The sequence below is a fragment of the Lonchura striata genome, chromosome 9, assembly GCF_046129695.1.
Source record: "Lonchura striata isolate bLonStr1 chromosome 9, bLonStr1.mat, whole genome shotgun sequence".
NCBI lineage: Eukaryota > Metazoa > Chordata > Aves > Passeriformes > Estrildidae > Lonchura > Lonchura striata.
In genome coordinates, this window is record NC_134611.1 from 512627 (window position 1) to 528037 (window position 15411).

The 15411-nt window shown below is 38.8% G+C and overlaps 1 protein-coding gene across 5 annotated transcripts in view; it reads right to left on the reverse strand.

Annotated features, from left to right (window-relative positions):
- Nucleotides 1–15411, reverse strand: part of DNM3 (dynamin 3) — a 169226-nt gene that overhangs the window by 91577 nt on the left and 62238 nt on the right. The window lies entirely within an intron of this gene.

Here is a 15411-nt window from a genome sequence, read left to right on the forward strand (position 1 = left end):
TCACTTTTCTTCATGCAGAAGGAAATCCTCTTGCGTTGGGCATTTGTCATGACCACATTACCTGAATCGGTGAATTGCCACTGCACTGAGACAATTTTCTCACCCTGCCAGCTACATTGCTAATCCCTACAACTGCTCTGGCAATGCTGGAGGGTGAAAGTCTAAAAGACAGAGAGAGTGGTTACAGTAAGTTTATTACTGAGGCAAACATAGCCGATCTCCCCAGCCCTGCTTGAACTGTGACACCTGAGAACTGGACCAGCTGTGAAGCTCAGCCCTCACCCTGAACTTCCATCCGCAGAGTTGCATCCAACCTCAAGATTTGAATAAACTCTTTTAGTCTTCTTTCCTTCTTAAAGTTAGGAAATCATACACCAGACCAACCCATGTTACAACTTGAATGAAATTCTTTCAACATCAAGCACCTGAGAGTCAGGGAACGTCAGATTTATGGCTGCACACAGAACCTCTCTTCTGCTCCATGTGTGTAGGCATTGTGATTAACTATCTGATTCCGTGATTGTGCCCTGCTTTTCCCCAGGACTCCTGCCTCATTCACTGTGCAGAAAGCACATACAAGAGGAGGGAATTACATTTATACAAACAACCATAAATCTACTATTTCCTAGCTTCTGAGTACTTGACTTTGCAAACAATGTTCCTTTCATGTATATTTCTGGTTGTAATACTTGTACAGCATACATCTAAAACATTGCAACGAACTGATTGACAGTCTTGTCTAAGAGTACAGAATCAATTTTTGAAACCTACTCATTTTATGGATGTAACATTTGCAAAAACTCTCATTTCATGGTTGCACTATCAAGCTTATAAAAGTCATATTTTCCACACAATAGAGGCAATGTAAAAATTAAAACAAGCTGCAGACTGATTGACCAAGTTGTCTGAATTATTCTCTTTCTTCCTAACAATGAACTGTGCTCTCTGAGCTCCAAGTAAACAATTAAGAAGGGTGGGGGTGGAGGTTGCAGGGCAACCTATAGTAAATAGCATTTTAATTGCACTGTTACAAAAAATACAAGGAAAATGGAAACACATCAAATAAGCCCCATTTTCCCTTTAAAACCCTTGGAGCTGTTTTAGTAAAGCAGAAGCTCTGAGCTAGAGGTGAGGACACAAATCTTACCCAGCACAACTTGAAAGAAAAACAGAAAGTAGCTCATACAAATTTCTGGAATCATGTCTTCCAAGGCAGTATAAAGTAGCCTTTATACCTGAGTTAGACTATCAGAGCATCAACTGCTACGATGGAAGAAACCCAGTGCACACTGCAGTTGCTAGCTCAGCAGGTGGCACTGGATAAATACACACATGATACTTTTACTCCATAGCTCCTAAACAGATGTCCAAAAGCACAGCTTATTAAGCTGGTTCTGTTTAAAAAAACACACCCATAAAAATAGTATTGAAGGGTCCCATATAATCAGGTCTCATTGGTTTCACTTTGAGAGCTCGTGGAGGAAAATTCTTGCCAACTCAGCTAGGGATCTCTGCCACACCTCCTAAAGTCACATACATCCTGCAGCTCTGGCTAAATCTGGCTCGCTCACCTCCTTTAGCCACTGGGGTATTTTGTAGATGGCAGAATGGCAAACAGAACCTTGCAAACTACTGTTTGTCCTTTACTCTCTCATAGCTGTGTGAGCAAATAAGGCAGTGAGCATTAGAATGCAGTAAAATTAAAATCTAGCCCCAAAATATTCATCACTAAGAAGATTACAAGTAGAAGTGTGATATCTCCCTGAGTATACATCTCCTCTTCTGGTTGCTTTCCATGCTGCCCAAGGCTTGAAAGAATTCTTAAACTTTGCCTTTGACATTGGGAAGAAACTGGCAAAAGGTCTGAAGGAAATATCCTCAGCAAATTCAAGATTTTTCACTAGACAGAATAAACACTTCAGCTAAATTTGGTTTCTCATTTCTATTGGAAACAGGTAAGCAGGTCTCCAATTCTGCCATTCATTCAGGAATTTTCATAGCATGGCTTACAGTGAGTCTTAATGGAGATGAAAAGCAGATTGCAGCCTTTTCCAGTGAAATGTGACTTTATTACAAAAACTGTATGGAAGCAAGGAGAGGTTTCTGTTAATGTACATAACCATGATTTAGCAATGTCCTCAATACATAATATCTACACTGAATGGCACAAACAGGGTCATTTATTTTCAGAAGTTGTAAGAGATAATTCCAGGACAGCAAAGCAGTATTTTTCCCCACATGCACACTAGAGAAACAACTTTATTTCAAAGTTAATATTATTCAGAACAATATTAGCAAACCACTGTGAACAGCAAGTAATGAATACACAGAAAGAGCCTCTAAGACTAAGCCTTAATTGCCTGTGGGAGTGTTCAGTGTCCTTTACCTGCTCAAACCAGCTCAAGGTATATCCAGGTACAGCAGACACAAAGTGCCAAATTTAATGATTTGTGTTTCCACACAACAGAAGACAGAACTAACATTCCTTCCTGAGCAGCCACCCTGAGCAGCTGTGACTGAAGGGTTAACTCAACACCAGCACCTTCATTTTTGAACCAGAGAACAAAGTCTTCCAGCACACCTACTCCAACCTTTGGATGCTCTTTCAGCATCTGACACCTGCACTGGCACCACAAGCCCTTGGAGTACTTAGCTGCTATTGCCAAATTGAATTCTTATCATTAAATTCACAAGCATCATACAAAGGTTTCTGGGAGGCTGCCAATATTATTAAGGCTCCTTATGGATGTTCTAATAATATATGCTGAGACTTGTAGTGCCACCTGTTCAGGAGACCACCACAGAGCCTGCTCCCTCCCCAACTCTCCCTTCCCAAGCTTGTTGTCCTCCCCACTTCTCCATCCTTCCATCCGATAGCGTTTGCTCAGCATCTTTGCTGCTATTTTTCCTTTACTGACATGGGATCCACTTTCCCTTTCTTCATAAACACATCCCAAGGTTCACAGAAATAAGAACTTGGAGATTTAGCAAATCTTAACAAGATGAGGCTACTTCTATAACATTTACTCCCAGAAGACATACTGAACAATTTAATTGCCTCAGATCAGATACCACTATCATTGCAAACCAAGTTGCAGATAATCTTGGGGAAGGTAATTAGGGATAAACAAATGGAACACAGTTATGATTCGCCTATGCAAAAGAATTAAGATCAATCCCACAAAAAAAAATGTAACACAACTCAGTCAGATAAGCATGTTCTTATATACAAGAGAACAAAATTCATTAATAGTATTAAAGCTACATTAAAAGAATGAATCACCAACACTTTGATAAATAGCAGGAGTGGAACATGGTGTAAAATATCAGATTCTACACAGAAGACTATGAATTGGGTACACATTTAATATCTCTCCCTTTTGTTATTTTCTGATACTGTAAAGTAAGGCCTCATTTCTGACTTCCTATGTTTTTCTTTAACTATATGCACATACCCTATATAAAAGGAATTTACCATTTGTATTTGGCCCTTAACAGACATATTTCGTAATTACTTTAAAATATTGATATTTATGAACAGTAGTGAAGATAAATATAACCTTTATGCAAAATTCTGTGGGAGATTTAGACTGCAGCAGGTGAATTACACAGGCATGATTTCCACAGGTTCCTCTTCAGAGGACCCTTGTTCTTTCCAAACTCAACTCCATGTGGCATAGAAAGGTCACAGATTCTGAAAGATTGGCCCCAATCTAACAGTTTTCCCTTCTATATGACCAGGTAAGTGCAAAGCAACAAAACAGAAGAATAAAATGAAAAATAAAAACCAGATGCTCATCGGAGTATTCATGGATTAATGGGTAAATGGTGCAGGACTAGACTGGTTCTGGGGAGTAAAGGGACTGGGTGCAGAAAGAATTGCAATATTAAACCTTCCAGAAGCAATTTTTTGGAGATCATGGCTTGCAGATACAATAGTGGAAGAGGGAAAGTCACTGGAGGAAGGAATTGAAGGTCCCCTAAGTCAGAGATTGATAAATGGTGATAGCACCAGTTCAAGAAACTGAAAGATGACACAGGAGTGGTTTTGAAAACACAGATGGGAAAACACAGCCTTCAGGCCACATGACAAAGGAGACTCCACTCAAGGTCCAAACTTAATCCAGTGCATTAAAGTTCAATGAAGATCCAGAAGCACTAACTGGTAGATAATATTCTAGTCAGGCTGGATCCAAGCATCATCTCTGTAAACCTCTTGTCCTGAGACAGAGGCAATATATTCTATAAATACTTTTTTTTTTCCCTGTAGCTGTTCAAATGTAGGACTTCTGAGAGTTATCATAAAGGGGAACACTGTGGGAGATTTTGTGGGACAGAATTCAATCTTACAGCCTACACAACATACCTTCAAACATAAACCATCTCTCCTTGCATAATTCCCTAGTGTGTCTTGCCTTCAAACATTCTCTACTACCTGTTTTTTTGCTACCATTCGATCACAGCCCCAAACAAACACTTTGCATTCCATTTCAACAAGTTCTTCTGAAGGCTTTACAGAAAAGAGAAAGAACCCAAAGTAAAAATAATTTGCTCAAGGTCATATAAGTTTATGACAAAGACAAGAGCAAAAATCTTGATTCAGTCTTCACTCCAATCATACTGCTTATTCTCACCATGTCATCAATAAATAATATAAATATTAATATTATTATATAATATTAGAATAATATAAATAATATAAATAAATAATTTAATTCTTCAGAATGTTTCCAGTACTGATGTATTATGGAGCTTCCTAGCCTTCTCTCTTTCTTGAGTTAATGCTTTTTCAGCATACCCTCCTGTGGATGGAAACATTATCATTGTGTCTCTAAGTCTCCAAATCTCTAATGAAAAATTACCATCTTGTTAAAAAACAACCAAACCAAACCCCCACTGGTTTCTTCATTATACAAAGCACTGTGCACATCCACAGGTGTAGTGTCAGCTCAGGGTTTGTGCAGACCTCACACAAGCCTCTCTCTTTGGAGTATCATTTGCAATTCCTTCACTGACTTTTGCAGCTTGCTGTAAGAACGGGTTGGTTTGAGGGGCTGTGTGGTGGCTGGGAGCAGAGTGGCACTGAGTTAATGAGCAGACTGAGTAATCCATCCCATCCACGGCTGCTGTGGTAATCCCTTCTCAAGTAATTCAATATTGCCTTTATGCCCTACTATCTCTCCGTCTCCTGTCACTGCTCACCTCATTGCAACTCCTATGTTATGATTCTATTCCAATTGCAAGAGATGTGCAGTTTTTAGAAAAAGAAAGCTGCTTGTGTAATAAATAGACAATGAACTGTGGCCATGAAGAGAAATAGTCTCATTACATGGAGATTTATGCAAACTTGCCCTCTTGTACAGGAAATTTTCTATCAGCCTTTCTATGAATGAACAAAACACTAACAGCTCTGGAATTGAATGCACAGTATATTTAAACATAACTGAGACTCCAAAACAGCAGCATATTGACTTTAAATAATACCTTGTGGATCTTCGAAGTCAAGAATGGAAGGACACCACCAACAATGTTTTTTTTAATGTGCTCATGATTGTTTTTCCTAGTCAAGGCAACAGTCTGTCAATACCTCAGAGTATGCCAAATACAAAGTATCAAAACAGGAGCTTGAATTATGAACAAAAGCTAAAAAAACACCACAAATATTTCTTAACGGGCAGAAAGCATATAAATAAAATTTCAGATAATTCAAATACATTCAAACGGCTACATTTTCCACACAAAAACATGTTTGTCCCTAGCTAACTGGAAAACTTCAGGCTAAAGACAGCATTTTGATTTATCCAACCTGAAAAACAGAATATTTCCCATCCCTCCAAAATTAAGGGACCCAATAGAAACTAAAACCCAAATGAGATTCTGTGAAACAATGTGCAAGCCAAACATCAGTGGTAAATATTTTTCTTATAGCAGTATCTAAATGCTGTAACTTAGGGTCACATCTTTATATGGAGATTTGGATGCACACAGGCCATCAATATTTTAAAGTGCTTACAGTTTAAAGACACAAGCAGAAAACATTAAATGGGAATGAACTATACCAGACAAACATATCTTACAAGGATTAACATAATTTTGTTAGAGTTCTTTGCGATTTTGATGATGTATGTTTACATATTATATACTGTAGTAATCAAAACATGATCTTACATGCTTTGTCAATAAGACACAAGCATACAATTATTACATCTCCTGTCTACTCAGCACTTCACTATTACATAAATTAAAGTATCCTTTTTACCCCCTCTCAGTGCAAGGTTTTGACAACATCAACCCCAAATCACTCTGCAGTTTCTCTCATAGGACAGGAATCTAAGTGCATTTTTAAAAAAGAGTCAATACAGGAATCAGGTATATATAATTAATACCTTTTTGAGGAAGGAGAGGACGGAGAGGAAGGAGAGGAGAAACAATTCTCTCCTGTATTTGATGTTCAGGAGGTAGGAATTCAGAGTTACATTCCACTGAATCACATTTCCATTTTTTCTTTTCCTGCTCAGAATTCAAATACTCTGCGAGAAATTTGAGTTGTGTGACACTGACAGAACAGCAGAAACATTCCCTGGCTTTTCTGACTTGCTTTTTGGTTAGGCCCTTATGTGCCTTTAGGTCTTGGCTGTTAATTGAATCAAGACAGATTTCAGCCAACTGCACAATAGCAGCATCATCAGCCTACAATCCACTCAGGCTCTCAAAGGTCCTCCATGGCTTTTGTGAGCTCAGGGCCTCTTTGTACAGTTCTTCACTCTTTAAAGTGTGCACTGTCACCTGTTCTGAGCATTTCTACTGCTCAGAAGCTACTTTAGTATTCTTGTAACAGATAAAAAAACTGGAAGTCTCTTTAAAGAGATCTAGAAATTGAAACTGGTCCTTCAGCCTTGGTTAATCTGTGAAGCTGACAGGAGGTGCAGAAACACTCCTGACTGTCTGCAATGTTTCTTTATCATAGTGGTGTTATTTTTCAAGACTTCTGATTCAGGTATTCTCCTTGGAAATCTAAGAAAACCAGACATAGGGATTCATGTCTTTTGGTTAATTTTCACTACTACCCTGGCCAAATGAAATTCTTTACCATGCTGTTACACTGATGTATACACAGCCTGAAATCACTGGCCAAATCTGGGTGTTTCCCACGTGCACACACATATTGCTGAGCTCCTGGTAATTACTATCGAAGAGTTCCATTCTGTACAGCTTCCAAAAAGTCCAAGAAAGAGAAGAACTTCACAACTTCTCTTTCAAGCCAGTTATGTCCTTCACTCACAGATGTGAAGTACAACATATTCAATGTATGAAAAAGCTCAGCTCTGTGTAAAGTGTACTCTGTTTTATTTGTCCTGCAGCACTCCTTTTCCCAGACTCTGTGCAAAAACCAAGGGATTACCTCGGCACTGAAGAGTCTCAGGGAACTTTTAAAAACTGAACTTCTGTTCAAAACTAGGCAAAAAAATCTAAATCGTGAGACTCCGAGGATATCTACTGCACTGTTTTCAGAGATGGTGAAATTTTCCACAACTCCACAGCAGCTTAAGATGTTTTGAACAGTATCAGACACTAGTGCAGACTTTAGTTCTGTGTGCTGTGCTCATCAAGACCTTTATTGTGATGCCTCTCCTGTGCTACAGCCCTATCAACTCAGCAGCCTCACAGAACTTTGATATCAATTCAATTCACTAAGACTTAAATTAACAGATGTTCCAACATATTCTATACAAATTGTCTTCTTTCTATATAGAATCGTACATGAAATTATAATGATCAAATTTTTTCTTCACTTAAAAAAAAAAAAAAGGAAACCACACTCCTTTCATTTTAAGCTCCATACTATTCATCTAGCAGTTTGTTTCTCTCTCCTCTACTAGCAGAAAATATAATACAGGAAAAGATTTAAATGAAAAACAGATCTGTGTAGTGAATTGCATATGGTTTCCATTTTCCTCCATGCAATGTTTCATAGAGAGTCAACGAAGAAATCCCTCCCACAAATCCGGATCTGAAGTCCACTTTCAGAATCTTGTCAGCACAGGAGTTAGGAGACAACTCTGTGCATGAAAATGCTGCAATCCGTCTGTGCTCTATCTTGTTAGGGTAAATCATTCCTAGAAAGTACCACTGGATCTAGGTAATAAATCAGTTTTTAGAAAATATGCACACTCAAATGATGCTGGCTGTGTCTGTGTGAACCTGCTGGTTTCAGGCATACCAGGTTTGGTGTGCAGCACACAGCTTGCTGCATTTTACACCTCTCTGCAGCAGGGTTTTCCAGCACTAACAACTTTATACTTAGCTGACATTCTCCATGCTAAACTAAACCCAGCCAATAAATACCACTCCTGCCAAAAAGCCTATATAACTATGACATTCCATCAGCTTTCCTTGCTGTTTTGAATAATTATTTCCAAAGTTTTTCTGACTTTGTTTACATAAAACTCATCTTTTCCTCCTATTCCTCATAGCCTGAACTATTTTTTTCCTCTTGCATTCTCAGCAGTTCCTGGTGACATCCAAACACCAAGGCAAGCGTGCCATGTTTCTATCAGAAACCAAAGGAGGCTTACAAAGCAGGAGGTTCCTTCTTTCCCACTCCCTGGGGGTTTCCATGTCAGGGAATGAGAATGAAAGTCAAGCTGCTGTTTCTCAGATGTCTTTGTTGTTTCTATGAGTTAACAACTGTTTGGATTTCACTCCTTTTAAAGATTGACTTTAAGTGGGGCATGAGTGGGATGCAAAAATGAAATAGAAAATCTGGAACACCTCTTGTACTTTCTCAAGGTAAAAGTCCAGGTAGGAGGGGATGTTTGTGTAGAAAAATGTTCCCAAATACAGTAATTGGTGAGCACATCAGAACCACACAACACTGCTCCCTGGAAAGACAAGACACTAAAGCTCTGCTTAGTTGCAAGATGGAAGCAAAGACCAAGTTTAGCAAAACATAGCAAAATCCTATCTGACAGTATCTTGCCTTTGAGAGAATGTGCAGCAGTATGGGATGAACACATCCTGCCTGACAGACACAGCCTCTGCTGTAAGAGGTGCTCAGCATCTGTGCACTGATGTGCCTGTTCAGAAAAATCCAGAGCACAGAGGTTACCTGGTCTATTACTCATGGAGAACTGTGGGCTGAGAATTCTTTAATATGTTAAAAAAGAAAAGGAAGTTTTGTTCATTTATGCCTCCTTATATTTGCACATATATGAAATTGAAAAATTCTGCACAGGGAAAGAAGCAGTCAGTAGAAAACTCACAAAAAAAATGAAAAATATGAATACAGAAGAAATTACTTCTTTTTTTACACCTATTAACATGGAAAACTATCTGTAGAGCACCATGTGTTCTAAAATCATGTAACAGAACTGGCATCCCTACATTAGCTCAGTTCTACCTGGTACTTCAGACCTTCACATCCTTGAGTGCTGACCCTAAAACTTAGCCAGGTCAGGGTGTTGAAAAAACCCAAGTATTCAAGGTTCACAATAATACCTTCTAATCCCAGAGTCTTCCCACTAAATTCATGTCCAACCAAAGCAAAACTTGCATGAACAAACCTTTCTCTTAGTTACTCCCATTTCCATGCAGTTATTTCTAGTTAGTTTTCCCCAGCTTTATTAAGTTTTCACCATTCCAATCACTGAATTTGCTTTCAGAAAATTCTCAAATACCTGACAACCCTTCTCAGTTTACTAATTTTTACTGTGAAGTCTACAGTAAAATATTTTCTTTGTTGCCAAAAACTATACAGATCTACCACTCTATTTGTGGGGGAAAGCTGTGGGATAACCCAGGACACCTCCCTGGTGTTTTCAGCCAGTCCTGGTCTACAAGGTATAAAAGCTGGAAACCTTCTTCCTCTGTGCATTAGAGACTAACACATCTAGTAACAATTGGAACACTTGTTGAAGTAATCCAGAAAAAAACATAAGAGAGGTACTGGAAAATAATATTGTACTACAAAGTCTTTTGAGGTTTTTTTAATACATATACCAGGTATACAAACTTTTTTAGTTGTAAAGAAGTTCAGTTTCATCAGGCTTGTGAACTCTGCTTGGTTGCAGAATTTCAGAGGCATAGTTAGGCATCTCAGACATATAAACTCATCATTTTCTTGGCTCTCTCTTAATTTTACCCTTTTGACTGCATTTTCAGGTCTCACTCTACATGAATAGTGTTTGTGAATGATTTGCCAAGCAATATTAAAATGCATAAAATTGCTGCTTCGTCTGTATTTTCCACATTTCCCACATGACAGCCAACACGAGGCAATGTTTTGGTGCAGTGCTCAACCAAAAAATCCTTTTGTAAGGCTTTAGGAAAAGACACATTTAATAAACACCCCTTGCAGCTGGAGTAAAAGATGACAGAAGTTACTTAGGGAATTGAGAGCAGAGCTGTCCACTTCATCCCTAAATTTCAGACAATCTTCAGAATATACTGAGATTGACATAGCACAAAGAGAATCACTACAGAGAAGTGAAATATGAGCAGTGATGGGGCAAGTTAACTTTGGGTGTTACCTATGGGAGCTGCCAGAAAGGGCTGTGGGTGGGTTGTTGGCTGTTTTGGAGGTTCTGCTTTTCAACCAAGACCAGATCCTCAGGAAGTTAAGTGTTACACATAAAATACTTGGATAAATTATTTGCTATCTTAGGTTGAAGTAGTGAGTTGGACAGCAGAGGGGGTAATTCTATACATCCAAGGAAAAGCCATTTCATCAGCAAAAGGAAGGCCTGGGATGAAGATGTGGAGACTGTCATGAAAGGAACAGATCAATGTGCAGTGATGGCTGCTGTCAGTGAGAAACCACAGAGCACAGATCAGCATTGCAAGAACATGAAAGGAGAGAAGAATCATGAACCATCCCCCAGAAAAACATACTGAAGGAGTAACAGGGACTTCAAAGAATGAACACTGTTCCTTTTGGGGTTCTGCACGGCAAAGGTGAAGTTATTGCTTTGATTTCAAACAGTTAGATGGAGAGGGAATAACTTTCTGATCTCTGAAGAGCGTGAACCAAGAGGTATCAATGGAGGTGCTTGTCATGACTAATACTTTTGAAGCATCCCCTGTGTCTAACATGATCCACAAGGAAAGGAACTTCAATCGACTCTTCAAAAGATCTCCACAGTCTCTCCCACATGACTCTATCTCTCAAACTTTAAGAAAATTGCTTCGTTTTTCTGGAACTTACACAGACATTTGAAAATGCTTAGTAATTTGAGAAAAGGAAACTACTGTGAACATAACAAGACTGAACTTCTGTTTTACTAAACTACTGGTTAGTAGCTACAGTGAGTTTAGGCAGTTGGATATTGTCAAACACTAAGAAATATCTACCAGGCCAACACAATGGCTCACATGTTTTTAGAACACATCTTGCCTCAACTGCTAAGAGAACATTAGTAAAGCCACAATAAACACACACCTTCCTGCACTGCATGTAAAGCTACAGCTAAGGCAAAGCATTTAAACTTTAGATGTAAAGCAGAGAGGTGAAGTAAATAACAGAGAGAGTCTGTTAGTAGCTCAGCTTTATCAGAATTTTAAACTGATAAATCATCCCTTGCTTAGCTAAGAATAACCAACACATACTGCCCCAAAGGCAGGACACAACCTCTCTTTTGGCTCCAGAAGTCCAAGTGACAAAAATTTCTGCTTCTTTTATTTGAGAGATACATAGAGTGGTAATGAAGAAGTTTGAAACCTTTCTTCCTAGGAGACATTGATTTAAAAAGCAACTATAAATATGAGGGACAATGTAACAAAAATTATAACATTCTGTTGGTCTGTTAACTCTGTTTCCCACATCTTCAAGAAACATTTAATGTTTCAGGGAGGTTGTAAATTATGCCTGAGAGAACTATCATTCACCAGTTCACATGAAAATTTTGAAGAAATAAGATCTCAAAATCTTTGAGCAATCAAAAGGCTTTTAATTTGGCCTTTAATTCTAATTTAAATGCTTATATCTACATAATTAACTCAGATAGTAGGCAACTAAATCTTCATCCCTACAGAAAAAGTCAGACATGACTACTCCTTGGATATCACTTATTAATCTTTGGAAACCGGATTTAGATTTCATAAAAGAGGATGAGTTATTCTGTCATGGATTTCATGGAGCTGCAGCAATGCGGCTTTGACAGTCACTTCTCCTCAGAGTTTACACCTCTGCACAGCACAAATGACAGATTGCTGCATCCAGCCTCAGGAAAGGAACTCACGGTTTCACATTCCACAACCTGGCTCGTTATTGTTAAGTCTTTATCAAAAGCAAGAAATCTATTAATAAATTATGTTATGAACAGAAGTTTTGGCAAGACAAAGACGACACTTCATGCAGCAGTTAATATAAAGAGAGGATAATAGTCCTGCCAAAGACAATAAATACTAGAAGAAATGGCTTTCGGTTTTAGAGGCCCTGAGCAATATTGCTGGTGTTCATTTTAAGATTTGTTTCTACAACACAATTCCCTTAAGATTGTTCTTCAATGTGAAAAGGATGGATGTTTTTGTTTTGGGATCATTCACAATGTTGGAATTGCAAACCACAGGCTTGAACTGAGGTGAGAGTTAACATCACTTTGCCACTAATTTCTTTCAACTGCATCCTTCTCTTTTGTTATCTCCCTTCCCCCCACTAAAAAAATCTCCAGGCATTACTATCGAAAATATACTCATGTAATAAATCATGTATTTGCTCTCACGTGACTGGTATTCATTAGAGTCAAAGATCTCCAAGATCTGCCCCCAGAGTGTATTATGTTACTGAAACATAGAAATAGCTGCAACACAAAGTTTTGCCAGAAAAAAAACCCACAAAAGTAACAACAAACTGTCTCTCAGTTGGGCAGAAGAAAGAATGTTCATAAAAATATTTCTGAGGGGTAAATCAAACCCCAAAGTCTAATTAGACAAAACCAGCAGTTTAAACCAACAAGACACAGGATTTTAAACTAGAAACTTCTAGAAGTATACACTTTTTCCAGTCACCCAGGCTTTTCAAAGAGAATTTTTTTTCTAGAACAGAATTGAAAAAGAAACATAAACCACTACAAGTTTATCCATTATATATTCTGGCTTTTGTTAAGCAGTAAACAACAGGCTCCTACATTCCCTCAAATGCACCCCCATACTGTGCAGTTATTTTGCTTTACTGAATACTACAATCACTTTGTAGCAGAAGTGACATCTCCTGTGAGAGAGGCAATGCTTTTCCAGTGATGTGGTAACCTGACTGAAACATTTCAGCCTGAGTGGGGAAAAGGAACACTCGATTCAGCTGCACATCTGGGTTTTATAAAGGGTCCAAAAGCTTAACACTAACGTGCTGCAGGGCTAAAACACAGTTGAGGAGATCACAGCAGTCAAGAAAGAGGACAGTGTTAATCCAGGGCATATCGTGCTCTTCACCACCACTCTGAAAATTAACTTAGCTCAGCTAATTTTGCATCCCCACAAATTGTGTGTTGTGTATGAGTAAGCAATGACTAAGGAAATGTCAAAGCTATTCCATATCCTGTTCTTTTCCTAAAGAAAAACATGACAGGCAGGGAGGATACCTCCCATTAAGGCCACAACAATTCAACAAGGCAGCTATTTTTTTTCACCAGGAATGAAATAACCTATATGGAATCTAAACATTGCCAGTCATTACAATCACTTGTTACCACTGTGCTGAGCACACATGACTCCCTCAAATCAATTTACTACTCAAATATAAGTTTAGAAATTCAAATATATATAATATATAATAATGTATTAATTTATGTATATTATATTAGATATAATATGAGCATGAGTGCATACCCACAATTTAAGCTGAAAAATGCACAGTGAGCACAAAGTCAGCTGTACATGAAAATACCTGCTCTGTATTACGCTGGGTCTTTTCCAGTGTTTCAGAATATTCATTGATATACTTTGACAACTGGCTAGAAAGGCAGAAAAAATACTGAACAATACAGACCAGAAAGTGATGCACATATTACAACCAGGGTGAATATAACCCAACTGCTGAAAAGGCAAAAAGAAGTGGCATCAATATTGAACCTGCTGTTGGGCTCCTCACAGCTGGGAGGACAGAAATCAGCAGTGGCTCTCTATAGGTGTCCACGTCAGAGGTGCTGAATTGTCCTCTGAATACACCAAGGGTAAAGGAAACATGGGCTCCTGAATGTGGTTACGAATTTCATCTCAGATATCCAAAATAGCTGGACTGAGCCCTTCCAGCTTTGCCTTCTTCCCATTTGTGTTTCTCCCATAAACCTGAACAAAGTTTCAGACAAAGCATGTAGAGCAGAAATGTGGAATTGCACAGAGAGAAGATGAAAGAGTAAATATCCTAAAGCATCCAAACTACATGTCTGATGAGAAGGGAGAGGACAGGGGGACAAGTGATAAGGGATAGAGGAAGGAAAAAGGACTGGGAACAGGGGATACATTGTTTAGAGACTGTGGTTTTCACCAGTCCATTATGTGTCACAGGAACAACACAACAGAGGGACATTAGGCTGGAACATTGTCCAGAGCTGTACTAAACTAATTTATAAAAGATCAAATCACTGCAATACTGAGACCAGACTGCCTGGAAAACTGTGCAGCACATAGACGTGGCTCTGAGCAGTCCTATAACTTTCACAGAGGGGTCCCAACCAAAGGGGGCTTCAGTTAGCACTGCTAAACTCCTGCCAGCCTCACAGTCTTTCCAGACACCACAAATAATGCTAAAAACAACATATGAGGATGATGGGACAAGCTGAAAATGAGCACCACACTTCAATAGCATGTTCTCATAACAATGGGCACAGCTACTTAAAAGCACAAGTCATGCCTACATGCATTGGCCAGAAGGAACAATATTGCTTAGGGACAAATTTTCTTTTTTGTAAATTTAAAATTAAAAAAATGAGTCTGATCACAGTGGAAGACCAAGAAACAAGTGGCTTGCATGACTGCATTAGGCCTTGCCCAACCATAAGTGATATTCATTAACAGAAGGGTCACAAACTCCAAAGAAACGAGAATCAGATACTCTCACCTCATGTGCTGCTGCTTCCTCCACCCTCACCTCTTCTGTCCCATCTCCTCCTCTTCATTATCCCCATCTCCTCCTTTCATCCATACCCCAAGCATTCTGCATGAAAGTGAATACAACTGAGACTGTTTGCATTTGTTCACTCTCGCTGGCATTTAATAGACCCTGGAGGGAGTTTGGCAGGGGTTTTGTGCTCCAATGGCAATGACAGCCTGCTCATACTGTTGCCTGTATGATATGCCTAGCTATTTTTAATCCTTTAAAATCATTATTTAGCTTATTGAGCTCCAAAAAGGGTTAACCTTTGCTGCTGTATGTGCAAAAAAAGCTACAGCAAATCGTGGCAGACAATTTTCTCCTTG